The sequence below is a fragment of the Spermophilus citellus genome (genome assembly GCF_964194105.1).
Source record: "Spermophilus citellus genome assembly, chromosome: 3".
Classification (NCBI taxonomy): Eukaryota; Metazoa; Chordata; class Mammalia; order Rodentia; family Sciuridae; genus Spermophilus; species Spermophilus citellus.
The window spans coordinates 29,873,957-29,888,779 of record NC_138184.1 but is presented as its reverse complement, the minus strand read 5'-3'; the positions used below and the strand labels follow the sequence as shown (position 1 = coordinate 29,888,779).

Genomic DNA, 14,823 nt, shown 5'->3' with positions numbered 1-14,823 from the left:
CCATACAAAAGATAAATGCACAGTCTGAAAATAATATCGTATAATATTTAAGACATAAATGGGATTGCATCATATGTATTACCGAGTACCTTGCTTTTTTATTTTAATAAAGTTTTTTTTTTTGAGAATTTTTAGGTTCACAGCAAAGTTGAGAGGCAAGTACACAGAGTTCCCATACACCCACTTCCCTCCTCCCATACAAACACCCCCTACTCTCAACACCCACCCGCAATGGGATATTTGTTAGACTTGATGAATCTACATAGACACCTCGTATCACCTGAAGTCCATACTTACCTGAAGGAGCACTCTGGGTGTTGTACATCCTATGGGTTTAGACAAATGCTTGGTGACATGTATCCACCACTGCATTATCATACAGAGCAGCGTCACTATCTTAAAAATCCTCAGAGACATGCTCATTCATTCCTCCCTCCCCCAATCCTTAGCAACCACTGATTCTTTGATCAAGAGTGTGATTGCTGGATCACATGGGAACCGTATTAGTTTTGGAGAAAATTGCCAAACTGTCTTCTGAAGTGGCCATGACATTTTCCTTCCCATCAGCAGTGAATGAGAATTGCCATTGCTCCACGTTCTTGTCATCATTTGGGGGTGTCAGTGTTCTGGATTTGGGACATTCTGATGGGAACGTAGCGGTAACTGTTGTTTTAATTTGCAATTTCCTAACAATGTGTGATGTTGCACATCTTTTCATCACTGACCATTTGCCTATTCTCTTCTCAAATGAGGTGTCTGTCCAGTTCTTTTGTACAACGTTTAACCAAGTTGTTCATTTGTTCATCATATTACTGTGGAGTTATAAGAGTTCTTTGTATGATTTGCATAGCAATCCTTGATTAGATACATCTTTGGCAACTATTCTTCCCAGTCTGCAACTTGTCTTCTCATTCTGTTGACATTTAATTTAATAAATCCAACTCATCGGTCCATGGATCATGCCTTCTATATCACATCTAGAAAGGCATTGCCATAGACACGGTCATGCAGGTTTTCTATGTTTTTTTCTAAGAGTTCTATTGTGTGTTTTATATTTTGGTTTATCATCCATTTTGAGTTGACTTTTTGTGGTGTGGGGATTGAACCCAGGACCTTGTGAATGTGAGGCAGGCACTCTACCGACTGAGCTATATCCCCAGCCCACTTGAGTTGATTTTTTGTGAAGTTTAAGGTCTGTCTCGTGATGTCCAGTTTTTTCAGTGCCTATGTTGACAAGACGATCTTTACTCCTCTGTACTGCCTTTGCTCCTTGATCAAAGATCAATTGACTATATTTATGTGAGTCTATTTCTGGGCTCTCTCTTCTGTTCCATTGATCTCTTAGCCTATTCTCTTGTGAATTTCACAGTATCTTGGTTACTTTATAGAGAAATAGAAATCTTGAAGTCCAATAGTGTCTTTTTCCATATTCAGTTGGCTATTCTGGGTCTTTGGTTTTTGCATATAATCTATAGAATCAGTTTCTTCATAGCCATAAAATAATGTGCTGGGAATTTGGGGTGTTGAGTCTACAGATCAAGTTTGGAAGAACTAATATGTTGATAGTACTGAGTCTTCCTATTCATGCACATAGAATCTCTCCCCATTTATTTATTTCTTTATTTCATCAGAGTGTTATTGTTTTCTTCATAATAGATCTTGACATATTTTGTTAGATTTGTACCTAAGTATTTCATTTTTGGGGGATGCTAATGTAAATGATAATGTGTTTTTAAGTTCAAATTCCACTTGCTCATTGCTGATTTATAGGAAAATGATGATCTTTTGTACATTAATCTTGTATCCTTCAACCTGCTATTATTTGTTCCAAAAGTGTTTTGTTAATTCATCTGAATTTTCTATATAGACAATTATGTTATCTGTAGACAAAAAGCAATTTTAGTGCTTCCTCCTCAGTACCTTTTGTTTCCTTATGGTATTAGCTGCAACTTCCAGTATGATGTTCAAAACAGTGGTGAGAGGGAACCTCCTTGCCTTATTCCTGATCTTAATGTCACCAGAAAGAATGACATTAGCTGTAGGGTTTCATTTTTTTTCTTTCTTTCACATGTTTTTGGGGAGGGTACCAGGAATGCTTAGTTACTGAGACATTTCCCAGTCTTTTTTGCCCCCTAAGTTTTTAAAATATAGTTGTAGATAGACAGCATGCCTTTATTTAATTTATTTTTTTTAATGTGGTGCTGAACCCAGTGCTTCACACATGCTAGGCAAATGCTCTGCCACTGAGCTATAGCCCCAGTCCTCTCCAGCCCTTTTTATTTTTTATTTTATTTTGGCACAGAGTCTCGATAAATTGCTTAGTGCCTTGCTAATTTGCTAAGGTTGGTCTCGAACTTGCAGATTCTCCAGCCTCAGCCTTTGGAGCGGCTGAGATTACAGGCATGCACCACCACACCTGGCAACTACAGGGTTTTTATAGATGTTCTTTACTGAATTAAGGAAGTTGCCTTCTATTTCTGTATTGATGAAGGGTTGTTTTTGTTTTTTAAATCATGAATTGGTGTTGAGTCTGATTAGATGCTTTTTCTGCATCAATAGGATTATGTAATTTTTCTTCAGTAGTTTGTTGATGTGATGGATTACATTCATTGATTTATTAATGTGAAGTCAGACGTGCATACTTGAGGTAAATCCCACTTGGTCAGGGTTTATAATTCTTTGTATATATTGTTGGATTAAACTTGCTACTATTTTGTTGAAGATTTTCACATCTATGTTCATAAGATATATTGGTCTGGGGCTGGGATTGTGGCTCAGTGGTAGAGCACTTGCCTAGCATGTGTGAGGCACTGTGTTCGATCCTAAGCACCACATAAAAAAATAAATAAAACAAAATTCTTTTTAAAAAATATATGTTGGTCTGTAGTTTTCTTTTAATATTTTCATCTGGTTTTGGTATTAGAGTACTACTGGCCTCACAGAATATGTATGAAAGTATTCCTTCTGCTCTTAACTTCTGGAAACATATTAAAGAGAATTAGCATAATTTCATCCTTAAATGTTTGGATCCATAAAAGCCAAACATGCACTCTGTTTTGGAAGGTATCAATTACTGATTCAATTTGTTTAACAGATATAGGCCTATTCAGAGTATCTATTTTTTCTGAATTAGTTTTATCTTATTTTATTTACTTATGTATTTTTAATTTTTTTTTAGTTGTTGATAGACCTTTATTTTTATTTATTTATATGCGGTACTGAGAATCAAACCCAGTGCCTCATACATGCCAAGCAAGTGCGTTATGGCTGGGCCACAGCCCCAGCCCCAATTTATTTTTGATGATTCTAGGGATTGAATCCGGGAGCGCATGTACAACTGAGCCACATTTCCTAGTCCTTTTTATTTTTTTATTTTGAGACAAGGTCTCACTAAGTTGCTGAGGCAGGCCTTCAACTTGCAATCTTCCTGCCTCAACCTCCTGAATCTCTGGGATTACAGGGCCTGAATTAGTTTAAGCAGATTGTGTCTTTTAAGAAATTGGTCCATTTCATCTACATTATCAAAGTTGAGGGCACAGAGTCATTCATAACATACTTTCATTGTTCTTTTAGTGTTCATGGTGTCTATATTGACATTACATCTTTCATTTTTGATAGCAAGTCTTGTTTTCTTTTCTCTCCTTTTCTTTTTATTAACTTGGCTAGAAGTTTATCAATGTTATCGATCTCTTCAAAGAAGCAGCTTTTGGTCTTGCTGCTTTTCTCTATTCTTTTCCTATTTTTAATATCATTGACTTTTGCTCTATTTTTTTATTTGCCTTTTTCTCTGCTTACTTTGGATTTAATTTGTTCTTCTTCTTTGAACTTCCTAAGGCAAGGGCTTATATTAGCGACTCTTGATCTTCTTTCTTTCCAATATATGCATTCAATGCTGTAGATTCCAGCAATGCTTTGCACAGATTTTGACAAGTTGTATTTTATTCTCATTTAGTTAATCTATTTAAATTTTTTCTTTTAAGTTTTTTTTTTTGACCACACATTATTTAGCAGTGTATTGTTTATTCTCTCTCTGCTTCCTAATTGCTATATCCTGAGCTGCTTTCCTCCTCCACACCTTTCCGCCATGATGTTCTGCCTCACCTCAGACTCACAGCCATGGAGTTGACCTTCTATGGATTGAGACCTAGGAAACCAGGCGCACCAGATAAACCTTCCCTTCTCTTAAAACAAAAGCGTATTGTTTATTCTTCCACTATTGGGGGATTTTCCAATTCTCTTTCTATTTTTTGAATTTCTAAATTGTCCACTGTGATCTGAGAGCAGACATGATGATTTCTATTCTTTGAAGTTTACTAATGTTGAGAATTTATGGCCCAGAATGTGGTATATCTTATGGGATTGTCCCATGTGAGGTTGAGGAGAATGTGTAATCTGCTGTGATTTGATCAAGTAGCCTCTGGAGGCCAATTACATCTGATTGATTGACGGTGCTGATGATTTCAACTATGCAGTTACTGCTCTGCCTGCTGCATTTGCCCATTTTGATAGAGAGGCATTAAAGTCTCCAGCCATAATAATGAATTCATATGTTTCTCCTTGCAAGTCTCATCAGTTATTTTCTCACATATTTTGATGCTCCATTGTTAGGCACATATTAAGTGTATGTTTCCTTTTTTTTTTTCCTTCATAACTTTCCTTGCTCTAAAGTCTGCTCTGAAAACAATATCCCTACTCCAACTCTCTTCCGATTAGTATTAGCATGGTATATATTTCTCCATTCCTTTACTTTAAACATATATGTCTCTATATTTAAAGTGGGTTTCTTGTAAACAACATCTAGTTGGGTCTTGTTGCTTTTATATACTATGATGATATCTGAATTTCAATTGGTGTATCTAGACCACTGACATTTAAAGTGATTATTGAAATAGTTGAATTAATATCTACCATAGTTGTTACTGTCTTCTATTTGTTAACCTTGTTGTTTGTTCCTATTTTTGTCTTCCACACTTTTCTGCCTTTCGTGGGTTTTTGTTTGTTTATTTTATGCCAAGGATTGAGCCCAGGGGCGCATAACCACTGAGCCCGATCACCAGCCATTTTTTATTTTTTATTTTGAGACAAAGTCTTGCTAAGTTGCATAGGGCTCGATAAGTTACTGAGGCTGGCTTTGAACTTGCAATCTCCTACCTCAGCCTTCCACTGGGATCACCAGCATGTGCCATTGCTCCTGGACCTTTTGTGGTTTTAGTTGAACATCCTGTGATCCTATTTTCTTTCTTAGCATATCAATTTTACTTTTTTTTTCTTCTTAGTGATCACCCTAGAGTTTGCAACATACATTCACAAATAAATCAAGTCTACTTTTTTTTTTTTTTTTTTTTTTTTGAGACAGGGTCTTGCTATATTGTTCAGGCTGACCTTGAACTCCTGGATGCAAGTGATCATCCTGCCTTAGCCTCCCAGAGTCGCTGGGATTACAGGCATGCACCGCTGCACTTGGTCCCAAGAATACCTTCAAATAACACCATACTTCTTCCCAAGTGGTACACAGACCTTATTATAGCCAATTATTACTAATTCCCCCACCTGTCCCTTGTATCAACACTGTCATTCATTTCACTTATACATAAACACATGCGCGCGCGCGCGCGCACACACACACACACACACACACACACACACACAATCTTGTTGCTATTATTGTTACAAACTGATTAGTTAGATCAATTAAGAATGTGAAAAATAAAAGTTTTAATTTTATTTTCAGTTATTCATCCTGATACTCTTTGTTTACACAGATCCAAATTTCTGACCCATATCATTTTTCTTCTTCAGGAACTCCACTTTAACATTTCTTGCCAGGCAGGATTACTTGCTACAAATACCTTCCATTTTTTGTGGTCTAACCGATTATTTTTCCTTCACTTTTGAAGAGTATTGTGCAGAGTGTACAATCCTAGGTTGGTGTTTGTGCTTTTTTTTTCTTCTTCTCAACACTTGAATCATTTCACTATGCTCTCCTTGCTTGTTGGCTTGTTGAGGAGAGATCAGATCTTATTCTTACTTACTCCTCTATAGGTGAGGTGGTTTTCCCCTTCTAGACTATTTCAAGATTTTTTTTTCTTTATCTTCCATTTTTGTAGAGTTTGCGAAGGATATGTCAATGTGTAGGTTTTGTTTGGTTTTTCCTTTCTCTCTTTTGTTTTTTTGCATTTATCTTGCTTGGTGTTCTCTAAGCTCCCTGAATTTGTGGTTTGTTGTCTGACATTAATTTGGGGAAAATTCTCAGTCTATCATTGTTTCAAATATTGCTTCATTCTTTTCCTCCTTCCTTCTCTTCTGGTGTTCCACTTTTTGAGGTGCCCCACAGTTTTTGGATACTCTGTTCTGGTTTATTTTTCAGTCTTTTTTTTCTTTTTTGCTTTTTAGTGTTATTACTATCATATCCTCAAGCTCAGAGTTTCTTTCCTTAGCCTTGTCCACTCTACTAATTACCCCAGGGGAGGCCATCTTCATTTCTGTTATAGTTCTTTTTCCTTTCCTTAGCATTTTTCTTTAATTCTTTCCTAGCATCTCCACCTCTGCTTACATTATGCATCTGTTCTTGCATCTCCTTTTTCTGTGAACGTTCTTAACATAGTCATCACAATATTTTGAAAAAAACTCCCTGATCTGATAATTCCAACATCCCTGCCACATCTGAGTCTGGTTCTGGTGCCTGCTCCGTCTCTTCAAACTGCTTTTTGCCTTTTAGCATGCCGTGTACCTTTTGTTGGAAAGTGCACATGATGTACTGGGTAAAAGAAACTGCAGTAAATAGACATGAGTAAAGTAATGGTACGCTATGCGGGGAGAGGAAGCATGTTGATAGAGTCCTACGATTTGATCTCAGTCGCTTGGTGAGCCTGTGCCCCTAGACCATGAAATTTACCATTGCTTCTCACTTTTATTTCCTTCCATACAGGTGGGAAAGAATGACCAGAATGGCCTAGAATTGGGTATTCGCCTTCTCCCAGGTTGGTTAGGCTTTGAAGAAACACTAGCAGATTAGGTTCTGGTAAAGCCATTTCTCCTGAGGGCAGGACCTGTGAAAAACAGAATGCTCTGTTCTATTTCCAAATAGTTCCTTTTCTCTTCTTTCTGCCAGAAAGGACAAGGGAATTTTTCTCTGGTATTCTTGATGAGGACTTGGTAGAGTTTCTGGAGGTAAAACTTCTCAAAGCATGCCCCCCACCCAACCCCACTACAAATGGCCTCCTGGCATGAACCCACAGACCCGTCCACACTGACCCTCCAGCAATTTGTGATTCTCCTACCCCAGTGCTGGTTCCCTGGAGGTTTCTGCCATTGGGTTTCTGCTTCAGTATCTCATCATTCTCTATATCTGCCTCTCTCCAGATTGGGGGGCAGTGTTATGCCCTGTGATCTCGCTTCTCTAATGGATTTAAAAAGAGTTGCTTATCTGTCAGTCTGTTGTGCTTACCAGGACAGTATGGTGCTTCTAAAACACTTAGGTGCTGGGCTAGAAGTCAGAAGTGGTTTTCGGTTTGGTTTTCCATGTCCCTTCTGTAGTTTACCTCCAGCTTTGAAAGGCTACAATGCAGTACACATTCTTTAACCTTCAGACAGACATTGATGTTGATTCTGATTTTTCACCATAATAAACAATGCTACCATGAACAGTCTCCTATGTACACTTTTTTTACATTGCTTATTTCTTTAGGATAAACTTATAGATGTGGAAGTGTTGCACCAAATTGTTAGAGTGACTTTTTTGTTTTTTCAAAAGAGAAGTTTCTTTCTTTGTTTATTTGTTTGTTTTTGTTTTTGAGACAGGGTCTTTCTATGTTGAGCAGGCTGGTCTCAAACTTGTAACCCTCCTGCCTCAGCTTCTTGAGTAGCTGAAATGAGAGGCTTGTGCCACCATACCTGGCTGAGGAAATAATTTTTCATTCAGGTTTCCTCTTCTAATTTTACAAGTTGCTTTCCTTTAGTCCTTAGGCAGACAAATTACCTAATAAGGACCCTGCTTAAAAGGAGATATGCTGAGAAAAGATGAAAATAGAAAAGACAACTTGTGCTTTTAAGTGACCCCACTTGCCCTAACAGCTTGTAGTCTGGGTAGCACTTTTTCAAAGAGACTCAACATCATGCACATTCTTTAATATGAGAGAAATTTTGCATGTAAAAAGGTGGTGGGATATAAAATACATATCCCATAGCACAGAACAACTGTCTTCATTTTGTCCAAAACCACCTTGTTTGGATTTCATCTTTATGGTAAGAAGGGATAAAGAGTCATCCATAAGTTGCCACAAATCTAGAGACACCCTCAATATTGGGGCAAGGTGGGGATATCATCCCAATGTACCTTCTGAAGGACAAACTACTCCCATTAGCCTCTATCAACTCAGCCTAATGGGATTCCAGCTAGCATCTCGGGACAGAAGGCTCATTCTTTCTCTCCTCCATGCTCAGCTGCCTATGGCTCACCTGAGGGTACTCCTCTTTTCTCCTCCTTCAGGATCTAACTCTGGGAGAATGGAGAGGCTCTTTATCAAACTCTATCAAAGAACAAATACTTGCAGTCTCACATAGTTCTATATATAAAACACAACACCAGTTCCTTGGAAGGAAAATCCAGGAGCAGGGCAATTGTTCTGAAAATAAAGGGGAACCTCAGGTCAAATCCACAGCCCAGACTCTTGAGGATCTCCTTTTTCAGAGTTAATTTCCAGATTGACAAGGGCTAGAATCTGGTTCAGGAAAACCACAATCAGGCTCCTGAGAGTCTGGGTACACAAGCCATATGTTTCTGGATTTCCCACAAATGTTCAAATCAGAAAACACACTGCTTCTGAGCTGGTGTGATTCAGGAGCTCCAGGACAACAGTTTCATGCATTAACACAACCAAGTGTATGCCAAAAACACCACTCACATCCAGGTGCAACTTGAATTAGTCTCTTTCACTAACCTTCTCATCTTGAACCTCATAAAAGAGCTACCGAAAACAGCTTGGCTATACACTTGAACCCACTTCTCTTCTCTAGGGAAATGGACACTTGATAAATTGACTAGTTTTATGCTACTTTTCAATTATTTTGTAGATAGGGACTTGGTTTGTGGATTCCTTAGGTCTTACAGCAGGGTTTCAATAGTGTCAACATCAATTTCTATTCTTTTCTATTCCAAGGAAAGATTTCATAAAAGATCTTTGTCAAACAAATGTGCACTAGTAATATCAAGTAAGTGTGTACTAGTGAACACATGGTTTGTCTCATTTTTCAATTTAAAAGGGCATCTACTGCCAGTTAGAGCTTCTGATGACCAGAGTTTCCACTGAGTTTAAAACTCAAATGAAGACATTTATCTTGAGAAACTGTAAGACTCCAGCCTGCAAGCCCCGTTACTATTTCACAAACCAAAGATGTGGAAATTGGGATACAAAGGTTTGACCTTTTCTTCATTCTTTGGTGTTACCTGAACTGTGTGACAAAGTTGTCTTTAAGCCAAGTGTAGTGGTGCACACCTGTAATCCCAGCTACTTGGGCAGCTAGTCAAGAGGATCAAAAGTAAAGATCAGGGCTGGGGCTGTAGCTCAAGGGTGGAGCGCTTGCCTAGCATGTGTGAGGCACTGGGTTGGATCCTCAGCACCACATAAAAAAATAAATAAATAAAGGCAAGCTGTTAATCTACAACTATAAAAGAGATTTTTTTTTAAAAAAAGTTAAGATCAGCCTGGGCAACTTAGCAAAACCCTGTTGTTGTTTTTAAAAACAAACAAACTTGTGATTGCAGAACTCCTGGTACCAAGTGAGCCATGATTATTCCATAACATAATACCAACGAAAATAATGTGATCTGTGAATTTGTTTAGGTGTGATGAATTTGCTTATTGTTATTCAGTAAAATTCCAACAGTATGGAAAGACCTAAATGTTTCCAGTCTATGTTAATGGTATAACTCACTATGACATAGTTGTTTGGGTTTATAGCTTGTTTGTTAATTTAACATTATATCGTGCAATTCTCCCCTGTTGACAATTAGTTGTATTGTTTGAATTTATTTGTAAATGACTACAGATTCTTGTATAAATGTACCATAATGGACCCCCTATGGTCAGACACTAACTTTGTTTTCCTTTTTCCCCTATAACATAATGAACACATTTGTACTAAAGGAGTTTTGTACTAAAGGAGTTTGTACTAAAGGAGTTCAGGAAACCCACCCTCCACCCCCGCCAGGAGTAAGGTAATGAACACCAGAGTGTATTTTTAGGACCATGAAAGGGAGAGAGATGTTATGCTGGCTAAAGAGACAAGGAGCAACAGCTTGAGAATATGCATCAAATATTTTCTAAACAGTTTCAAGTGGTTTTATTTGTTCTAACTCCTTACAACAATCCCCTCTTTTTTTGAAATGCTGATGCCTTTTGCTCCTCTTTTAACTCTCCGCTTGCCTGGTTTCCCAACAGGCTGGTAGGGTACTAGTAGGTATTATTGACCAGCTCTGCAGGAAGGGCAGAGCCTGCTGGGGATGGCTGGAGGAATGGCTGTTGTAAGATGATGGGCAGCGTGGGATGCAGCCCACAATAGACATGACCTTGATGCAGTGTCTGGCACACGGTTCTCAACTTTGGGCCGTGCTTCACAGTCAGTAGGATTGGGGCCCCCACTGTGGAGCGGCCCAGCCCACCTCCCCTGACCCTCCATGTAGCCCTCGGAGCTGTCCCCTTCAGCACTCAGGTTCTTCCCCACACAGCTCATTTTCACCAAGGAGAGATGAGCAACAGAGGACTGGGGAATCTACATTATTATAAAGCATAAACAAAAGAGCAGCTGGATATTGGAGGCCCCTAGAAAATACTAGGGAAGGACCCAACTCCATGTGAAGAGAGCTGCTCCCCTACTGGGGTTTTGCAGTGCCATGAGGGCTGCTTGCTAGCACAAGCCCCACGGAGGGCCAAGAAAGCAGCTGGCTCCCATGGGCTTTAGGGTCAGAAGTTTGCACATCCTGATCTCTTTCTAGCTCTGGCTTTGGGCAACTGATAACTACCTGAGCCTGTGCAAGTCACTGGCAGGATTCAGACTACTAATAAAAATAGTTCTGATAAATAGTCAGAGTGAGCGGGTGGTCTTTGCTCTAACTGGAGCACACCTTGCCCTGGGTTTTCTGTCTTCCTCCAGAACTCTGAGTCACACAGAGTCCCTTTCTAGGACTGTTTCTAAGCAAGTGACCCTTGCAGGTCCAGAGGTTGCAGTGGAACAGCACAGAGGAAAGTAGCTCAAGTCTGTGCTCAGAGGCCACCAGGACCCCCCACGGTACAAGAGAGCTTGAGAACAAAGTCACTGCTGGTGCATCCATTTCTTCTTTTTTTTGGGGGGGGGTGGATACCAGGGATTGAACTCAGAGGCACTCAACCACTAAGCCACATCCCCTAGCCCTATTTTGTATTTTATTTAGAGACAGGGTCTCCCCGAGTTGCTTAGTGCCTTGCTGTTGCTGAGGCTGGCTTTGAACTAGGGATCCTCCTACCTCAGCCTCCCGAGCCACTGGGATTACAGGTGTGCGCCACCACGCTCTGCTTGGTGCATCCATTTCTGGGGGCTGTACATGTGATTACAAGGTGGGGCTCTGGACCTCTCACATTCACCATGTGAAAAACACACCACGACTCCCTGAACACACTGACCAGTCCAAAGTGCAGCTTCAGCTCTTCTGAGCAACACAGAAGTGGAGAAGTCCGTCCTGGTCATTGGTGCCCACAGGCCCAGATTACAAAGACATCACAGAGATGTCTGCCCCACGGGCCAAAAGACCCCTTGGCAACATTTCTCTGGCTGCCCCTGGCATTTCTGGGAACTGGGTTTTTGTGTGTCAGGACTGGCCTAACCCATATTTTTGTAGTGGAAAGCCTCAGTCCTGACACCCATCCAAGCCTGGTATGTGGGTGGCAAGGGAGGGGACTTCACTGGTTCTTGCCATGGAGATTATTTGGGCTGCCTTCTGCAGCCACATCAGACCTGCCCAGCAGCTACTGGAGCCCCCAGGGCTGTTCTGAACCTGGCACCTCTCCAGGAGCGTGAGTACAAGGGCTCATGTAGACCTAGTCTCTCTAGAGCCAGTGGGCTCTTTAAACTCCTAGCCTTGCCTTCTCCTATTTTTTTTTTGGGGGGGGGGTTTAATGTCCTGTACTCTCTTTCATACTCATTATTCCCATGAAAGAAAATCTTACAAGTTCCATCTCAAATGCCACTGCCTCAGAAAGTCTCCCTAGTTATCTTTCTTTTTGTGTGTGTGTAATGAAAACAGATTCATTTCTCAGCTATCCCAATATACTGCCAACTCAAGGGTGGGGACAAGTCCTCTGTCTATCATCTGTCTGAAGCACCTGCAAGTGTAAGCACTGGACTTTGCATGACCCTGGACAACTAAATAAACAAACGATCAACACCAAGTCTGTGATAATGAGCTCAGTCTGACATACTTCCTTGGCAGACCCTGAACTAAATATGTTTTATCAGCTATTCTACACAGTGTGATTAACTGGTTCCAGTCCCATGGTCACTGGACAATTCCCCCAAAGCTACTCATGAGACACAGGGCCACCTCTAGGTAGACCTGGGAATTGGCTACTCTCAAAAATTCCTGTTTACTCTCCAAGACAGGTAAGCACTCAGCTCTCTTCTTGTTGACATAAAGGAAGGGAAACTGGGGTGGAAGAGCACAACTGGAATCCCAGTGACTCAGGAGGCTGACGCAGGAGGGTCAAAAGTTTGAAGCCATCCTCAGCAACTTAGTGAGACCCTATCTCAAAATAAAAAATAAAAAGGACTGGGAAGGTAGCTCAGTGGTGAAGCACCCCCTGATACAATCCCCAGTGCTGGAAAAATAAAATAAACTCAAGGAAGGCAATGATCCATTCTCGTTTTTTAAGGGAAGTACCCGCAACTCTGAAGTATGCAGCACTGAGAAGGTCAGGATGGCTGGTGGGGAAGCGGGGCACAACCAGCCCTGGCTCAGTGTGGACTCACAGAAGCACACAGAATGGAGCCTTGTGGTGCCACAGACAGAAGGTGAGAGGAAACTGGAAGCCTCCAGACCCCAAGCCACGGACCCCACCGACAAGCTGCCAAGAGAAGCAAAGCAAGAAAACCCAAGTGGAGGCGACTTATTTCATCAGCATCCAGTTGGTTAAAAATAACTTCACTTATTAGTTTAAGTGAGATCACCACAGGGCTGGAAATTCACTGTCAGTGAAACAAAAATACTGAAAGGAAAATGAGAGACGTCTACGTTGGTGATGCACTTTATTTCAATCAAGAAGCACGGGAGCAGGGGCCTGGGCTGTGGCTCAGTGGTGGAGCGTTTGCCTAGCACGTGTGACACACTGGGTTCCATTTTCAGCACCACATAAAATAAATAAATAAATAAATAAGCACAGGAGGAAGCTGACCTAACATTCCACAGGCCCCATGCTCCTTCTGGGCTCTTCCCGAGGCAGATGTCTGCCATGTAGATAGTCAGCACCCTCGTCTGTCTTGACAAAGGCAAACAGCAGCAAGGTGCTCAGTACCATCAAGCATCATTCGGAAAGAAGCAACCTTTGAAGAAGTATGGCCCTGGGCTTGTGCTCGGCTGGACCCATCCAACGGCCTGTTCACCTGGGTCTGAACCAAGACCCTGCACCTTCCTGCAGCGACAGATTTCCCTTGTTGACTACTGTCAACAAAGACCCTATGAGGAAAGAAGTGAATCCTCTGAGAAGAGTGGAGGGTATGGGAAACTGTTTTCCTCCTAAAGGAGAAAAGAGGAGGGGGAGGGAGAGAATTCTCTTTGAGAGACTGTGGGGAGTCCATCCTGCTCTTGTAGAGAGCCTGATCCCACCTCAGGATGCATGGCTCACCTGAGGCCTCCTTAACAATTAGGCCCCACAGGACCAAGACTCCAGGCTTCCCCTTACAGGCCCTGCCTGTGCAGCCCTCCTGACTGGGTGGTGAGGGAGGCCTGGCTGGGCTCAGGCAAACTGCTGCAGGACACAGAGCCCTGGAGGACCCTGACCACAGGAACCCCACGCTGCGCCTGCTGTGTTAAAATGGAGCCCGTCTTCAGGCACGTGGACAGGAGTCATGACAGCCACCGCACATACATTATCTGAAGCATCTTCTGCCTCACAGGGGAGTGAGCTCAGGGAGCCTCAAAGCCATTGCCAGCATCGATCCTCTGCCTCTCAGACACACGTAGACCATCTGCTGCTGGGCTTCTGGTGACCTGCCCTTGCTGTGCTTGGGTCTCAGCAACGCCCCCAGTTTCACTTCACAGGTTGGCTCCCCACATCTCACAGGGTTGGGTTTTTTTTTTTTTTTTTGCAGTGTTTATGGTTATCGGTTGTAACTGTTGTTACTGCTATTACTGTTGCTACTGAAGAAGTACATTGATCATTTGATTTTTTTGAAAAATTTTTAATTTCAAAGTTATGGAAAATTTGTAAGAATGAAGAACTTCCATATACCTTTTATTTACTAATTTACCAATGTGAATTAATTTTGCCCCCTTTGCTTTATAATTCTCTTCTCTCTCTCTCTCTCTCTCTCTCTCTCTCTATATATATATATATATATATATATATACACACACACACACACACACACACACACACACATATATACTCAAACATACATATATACATATCTATGTACATATATGTAAGTATATACATGTACATAAATATATATACATATGTATCTGTATTTATAATTCTGTTTTATTTTGTTTGCAGTGCTGGGGATTAAACTCATGGCCTTGGGCACGAGTGAGTGATCTACCACCGAGCTTTATCCCCAGTCCTCTATGATTAT

General features: G+C 41.0%; 1 protein-coding gene across 2 annotated transcripts in view; it reads right to left on the bottom strand.

Moving 5' to 3' along the window:
* The window catches only part of SUSD5 (sushi domain containing 5), a 60,279-nt gene that overhangs the window by 25,248 nt on the left and 20,208 nt on the right, over window positions 1–14,823 (bottom strand). The gene's annotated exons all lie outside the window — the stretch shown is intronic.